Here is a 7,105-nt window from a genome sequence, read left to right on the forward strand (position 1 = left end):
CATAATGAGTTATAGTGGGCTTTGGGATTTGATTTGTAACAATAAAATCATTATGCACACTTGTCATTTTGACAAATCAGATAAAAAAAAATCTGTTTCAAATGAAAATAAAACAAGTAAAATAAAGACTGTTCGTTAATATACATTTTTACAACTTTTACTGTTTCCTTTTTACAGTATTCTCTATCAATTAAGTTATCTTGTAAGTTAATTAAATGTTTATTTAATTCATTGATGTCACTATTATTTCAGTGACCGCTGCAGAAAGTCTTGACTTGTTCAAGAGACTACTGCATGCACATTAAATTTCAAGTCCCATGTTTTTATTTGCACCATGTATAAATGTTATGTACAGCACAAATTATTTCCTTTCTGTTAAAATTATTTTTGGACTTGTTAAGTATGAAAGCGCACACCAAACAGTGACAGGATAGTCAACCAAATGACGGTGGTCACTTAGTGATAGAAGTAGAAATTTCTTATATTATTCACACACTGTAATGCTCTTAAATTTATGTGTGTTTTGGATGTGCACTAGTGACTGGTAAATATTGATACGTTTCTGTGTTTTTAATATATGTGACTTAACATCAAGAATTCCATTATTATGGAATCGTTCACTTTTGTACACTTCGGTATCTAAATAGATGGTGGTAAAAGGGAGGGTCTGAACACGGAAACACGTGAAATAACAAATCGCAAAAACGTTGCACGAAAAAAAAAAACACTCTGGAAAAAACGAAGCCAAGGAATAAAATCGTAAATATTAAGGAAAAAAGTACCAAAACTTATTACTCAGCCGTTCTTTGAGATCATGCAGTCATTATAAATGGACATGGCGACCCTGCATGTGGTCACCTTTTAGCGTCCGTTAGTTGCATCCGATTTATCATAGTAATACAAGAAGCTATTAATAAATATCTTGGGACCAGTTAATTAGTTTATAATTTAAAACAATATCTGGGCTGATTTTGAATTTGTCCCGGTTTACTTTTTAATCAAATGCGGGACAAGCACGAGAAAATAAGAGTACCGACACGAAACACGGAAAATAATTAAGGGAAAACACGAAGCACGCACATCGAACCAAACACGAGAAAACGAGAAATAAAACGTCGAAACACGGAAACACGTGAAATAAAAAGGCAGAAAACGTTGCACGAAAATAACCCTTTACCACCCTCTAAATAGGCCATACTAGATGTCGACACCTCATATTATTCAACTTGCTCTATAATTTGCCTGTGAAGACCATAAAAAACCGTCATCCCTATTGACAGTGTAATTTAATGTTTTCTCTCCATTGGAACTTATCTAAGATTTTAATGAATAGGGCAGACAGATGCAGATCTGTGCATGTTGGTGACAATGGGCGCTCCTATAATGTGTTTGTATAACAGTCCATTAAACTCAAATTCATTGTTTCTAAGAATTAATTTAACAAATGCAGTTAAATCTATTTTGTTGAGAATCTTTAACAGTTGCTTCTAAATTATGATCAATGATCATATTTGTGTACATTGACGTACATCATAGGCAATACGAATGCATACTTTTTTACCTCGTGTGACTCTATTTTATTAATGATTTTTTTTGTATCTTGAATGTAAAAGTTATGCCTCTTCAATAATTGGATGTTGGATGTGTACTAATTGATAATTTAGTCTTAGATGCATGATTTTTTTAATTAGTTGTTAGTGGCTTTGAACTAGCTGTCAGTAACTGCGAGTACTCTCAGATCTGTACTTAGTGTCTATTTGTTGTTGGGATACACAAGTACCCGGCCACGTCCACTCTGTGTAGTATTTCTGTTTGTATCCATCTGATGAGTTAAGCCTTTTTCAACTGATTTTTATAGTTCGTTCTTATGTTGCACTGTTACACCACTGTCCCAGGTTAGAGGGAGGGTTGGGATCCCGCTAACATGTTTAACCCCGCCACACTCTGTATGTATGTGCCTGTCCCAAGTCAGGAGCCTGTAATTCAGTGGTTGTCGTTTGTTGATGTGTTACATATTTGTTTTTCGTTCATTTTTTGTACATAAATTAGGCCGTTAGTTTTCTCGTTTGAATTGTTTTACATTTGTCATTTCGGGGCCTTTTATAGTTGACTATGCGGTATGGGCTTTGCTCATTGTTGAAGGCCGTACGGTGACCTATAGTTGTTAATTTCTGTGTCATTTGGTCTCTTGTAGAGAGTTGTCTCATTGGCAATCATACCACATCTTCTTTTTTATATTTATAATTAGATCAAGTAAGTATCTCTCGCGAGAGAGTTACACTTATTGATGATTGGTCGGTAACGAACATTAATGTGTCCTGCTAGCTGACCAGTTCGCAATGCCTCATTACTTATTTCTAGATTAATTTTATGAATTTTTGGAAGAAGGTACATGTGTCCTCCATGTTTTGAATTCGTATTATTCTTTAAGAAATTATACGTCTGGGAATCTTTTTTCTCTCTCTCCTTGCTTTATATTTAACACTACTCTCAACATGCCAAAATTGTAATGATTTACAATAAAAAAAAATATTATCCTCTACACACATGGTCAAGATAACATTGATATATAATTTCTTATTCAGTTGAATTAATAATTAGAATAAAAAAGTTCTAAGGTTCACGTATTGTCTTTTTTTTTTAAAAAAGCAACTTGTTGTTACTTCCGAGACTTATTGCCGAGACGTATTTCCTGAGACAGGGGCGAAGCTAGAAGGTATCCAATAAACTGTAAGCACAAATTGCGGCAGGGGGTCTGGTAGGGAGTTCAGGGGACTTCGTCCCCGATGGAAAACGGAAAACGGTTTTCAGCATTTTTAGTTGCAAAATTTTGTGAAAAAAAAACATAAATTTTACTGGTCATTTTATCATGATAATATACATAAAGAAAAGTTCGAAGAATTATGAATAGTTTAACAATAACATCTGACTGTTGAATTTACCGGCAGTACAATCGGAAATATATAATAAAAAAAAAACAATATGCATTGCCCAGCGTAGATCAGCGTAGCCCTTTAATTAAGCAGTACATCCTGTTTAGTATTTTCATATCTATTCCTTTCTGGTTGAGGATAATTGATATATACGTCAATTGATAGTACATATTGACGATCCTTCATTAAAAAAAATAGGCACTTAAGGGCATACGATACAGTTACATGGGAGGTAATGACGTTGCCAACGTAAAATGTTATTTTTCGCGACGTCAAACTGCGACATATCGGGAAAAGATTCATTTTCGACTTATTTTTATCATTCAGACTGATATAACTTGAAAACCAGTTCTTGGACCCCTCTTTCTTAAAATGACATTAGGATTGATTACGTATGAAGATTATTTCAATTTTGTACCAATTTTTATGAAAAAGTCACCGATGAGATTTTTTAAAATTAGATAAGTATACAGCAAAAAAATCCGTTTTTTTCATAAAATCCTGAAACTTTGATAAACATTAATTATTTCCAAAGAATTGTTATAAAAATTTAGAGCATACTTATGTAAAAGAGATTTTCCAAATGTTTTTACAAAAATCCTATTGTGTTTATCTTTTGAAACAAAAAAGTTAGGTATGTCTATCCAAAGGATAGAAATGTTCCAAAAAACGAAATTTTGAGTAAATGTCTAAAATTTCCACCCCTATTTATCTCTTAAAGAAGCACATGAAGGTATATTTTTTATTACATATTTGCATTGACTAGGTGAAAAATAGCTTATATGCAAATTTTCGTAAAAAAAATCACCGTGGGATCAAAACTGTTACGTATGCCCTTAAACACTGAGACTATTATATAATAATACTATCTTTTGCCTTTGGACTAGGCATCGACCATTCATCTTTTGATTCTTAAATCTTCACCCTCACCCGGCCACACAAACACATAGACAAACACAGTCGATGCCTCATGAAGAAGTTCTGTTCTGTTCGTACTATCTAACAAAATTCAAGAAATTCATATTTTCTGATATCCTGTACTGGAAAATCCCTACCTGCTTAGGAATTTGAATAATTATGGTCATTACACGTAGATCTGAGAGTACTCGAAGTTACTGAAAGCTAGTTGATTGATTAATTGATTGCTAAACATCCAGTGGCAAACAGTTCATGCATTTTCAGGACAAAAACAAATTTACAATAAATACAACATGTAGCTAGGTCCTGTAATAGTGGTCGTCCAGGATGACGGTCTAGAAATTTGGAAATGCCATGCATTGGAAAATGAGGGTTTAATGGATAGGAACCACCTACGAACCCCCCAAAGAGTTGTTGCAAGTGTTCTTAACGTCCAGAGAGCGTGGCACTCTCTCTACACTAGGCATTGGATTTAACACCCCCATACTGACCAGACGTGACTGCGTATTTATACATTCCGCACAGCCAAACGGACGCCCAACTTTGGCAAGGGTATTATTGTAGGACGGATGAAGACCAAGTGGAAAGCTAGTGAAAGCCAACAACAACTAATTAAAAAAAAATCATGTATCTAAGAATAAAATGTCAGGGTGTTGAGCATGTTGAGGTTCATTCAAGTATTTGTTGATAGAAGTGAAATGATCTGAACCAAAGTTCTAGTTTTTAGTTTCTATATAAGGTGGAATAAAATGACATACAATTCTATCCAATACCCTATTCACTAAGGATGATAGACTAGTGTACAAATGCCATTTGATACTTAAAGAGTTTTGACGACTTCACGTGCATCTACAGATAACGTTGTTTATTATCCTTTTTATCATATATTTGTGAAAATAAATATGTGTAGGCACGTGCATAAAGTGGCTTACGGCAGCTACGCCTCTGAAAGAGAGACCCGATTTCATACGAAAATTGCAGGTGACAATATTTTTATGTTATTATTACCTACAGTTATTGTTACCCGCAAAATATATAGAATGTTTGATTTGCGAGCAATCTGAAATAAATTTTAACAATTAAATTTTGATGTAAAATCATTCACATGATTAAACTTCCAGATATATTGACCAATAGGACGTTCATTCTTGCCATAGGAGGTAGATTAAAATAACTCGCTATTTTTAAGTATGGATTCAAATGAGGAAGATGTCCAATTTGTGGTCGGTGAAAAGATGATATATCTTTTCAAAATTTTAATGATAAACTTAAACGATTAAATGCAAATTTTGTTCAATTATATAGAAAAAGTTCATTTAAAATAGGAACACCGTCCCAAGCAAAAAAAAAAAAGATCAGAAATAAGATTTAATCTTTTCTGAATTGAAAGTTTCATGCATTCATGGTGGCAGAAAATTTCCTCCAAATTGGAAGGATCCCGTCCAAATCAGAGCTATGTAAACATTTGTTGCATTTCTACGTCTACTGAACATTCATGCATCCAATCACATCGCGTTCTCAAATAGCAATTCAAAGTCATAAGAAGTAATGGATCATATATATAAATATATAGTATGCGACGGATGTCTGGAGTGGTACCACATAAAACGTGTAGGCCTCAAAATGTCACATAAGGCTATACATACTAGATGTGCAGGAAGTGCTGTCAAAATAAATACATGTAGCTATAAAACTTCTTATTATGTATCAATTTTAAAATTATCATTGCTATAATCATTAAATAATTTTCTATTCCTATACATTTTTTACGAAGTATACGTGGCAATGACACGAAGACAGTACAAAGTATCCTGATGCTACACACAATTAGAGAATGTAAAAAAATTGCGGGTAACAATAACTACAGGTAACACTAAAAATAATTTTATTGTTACCGTCAATTTCCGTATGAAATTGGGTCCCTCTCCGGAAATACCTTTTGGAAATTAGTCTCGGAAGTAACAGTTATTATTTCGTATTGTTACTTTTTGCGGGTAACCGTAGCCAGTGCCTTGTTAATATTGGTTAATGAACTGTAAGAAAATATGTAAAAAAGGCCACACAAGAGCTGAGACTACTATCACACATGTGTTAATATTAATAGTAGTCTCAGACAAGAGGCCGAATAAAAAATCAGTTAAGTTAAATACATTTTTGTGCCCCCGCCGTAGGTAAAGGGGGCCGCTGATTAAGTGTAACCCTTGACCGTCCTTCCGTCCGTCCGTCCCATTTTCGTTTCCGCACTCTAACTTAAGTTTTCCTCATCCAAATAGTATGGAACTCATACACAATGCTGAGAACCAAAACTAGCAGACAGAGTTCGAATTTTGGCATTGAGTCACTTACCGTTCTAGAGTTATGCCCCTTTTTAACTTTTTAAAATTGCAAAGCTAGAGTGGAGGCATTCGTGTCCTCAGACACATTCTTCTTTTATTCATATGATATTTTAACTGAACCAAAGTCTCTTAAAAAAGAACTGAAATTAATTTGAAGTCTCAAATGACTTTAAAAAATACAATACGTTGAAGAGCGGATAAATCCAAATAAAAAATTTCCTTGCTTGAATAAAATAAGTAAAATGGATTTCTTTTCCTCTTTGAATTAAAACACTTTAGTCATCTTTCAATTGTTTGTCCAGGATTTTTTTTATATCTTGCGATAAGGGATTAGTTTTGCTTATTGTTGAAGACAATACGTGGACGACTTTGATTGATGTATAACTGTTGTCTCATTGGCCTTCATACAACATCTCTATATTTTCATACTACTCATGTATATGTATTGACTATGTCAGGAGGACGTACCATCTGTGTTCATCTCCAATTTGTGCGACTACTTAATTAGATTCAATTTTAATACTAAGTACTGGATAGGGTACTTCATTTATTTATTCATTAATTTTTCTTTATATTTTAGCACCCCATTATTCTCTTTTCTTTATTTGTTTGCCTTTTTTTTCTATTCTTTAGTTTTTTGCCTTTTAATCTGTACTTTTTGTCCATCATTCTCTATTCTCAGGTAAACGGCCTTATCCAGACCCTCTTAATTCCTATGTGTAGATATTATGTCATATATAAAGTATCCAGGTAATAATTAAATTGTTCCTTATACATGTTATAGATACTGGTGTATTAAAATATCTATAAAATATCTTATGTACATTTAATTTGTTTCTATAAACTAGTCAAATTCTATGTATACATAGATTTCGCCGGTGACTTGTACGTCGGTATTTATAAAATAGTAACCAATCA

Source organism: Mytilus californianus, unplaced genomic scaffold, assembly GCF_021869535.1.
Source record: "Mytilus californianus isolate M0D057914Y unplaced genomic scaffold, xbMytCali1.0.p SCAF_2, whole genome shotgun sequence".
NCBI lineage: Eukaryota > Metazoa > Mollusca > Bivalvia > Mytilida > Mytilidae > Mytilus > Mytilus californianus.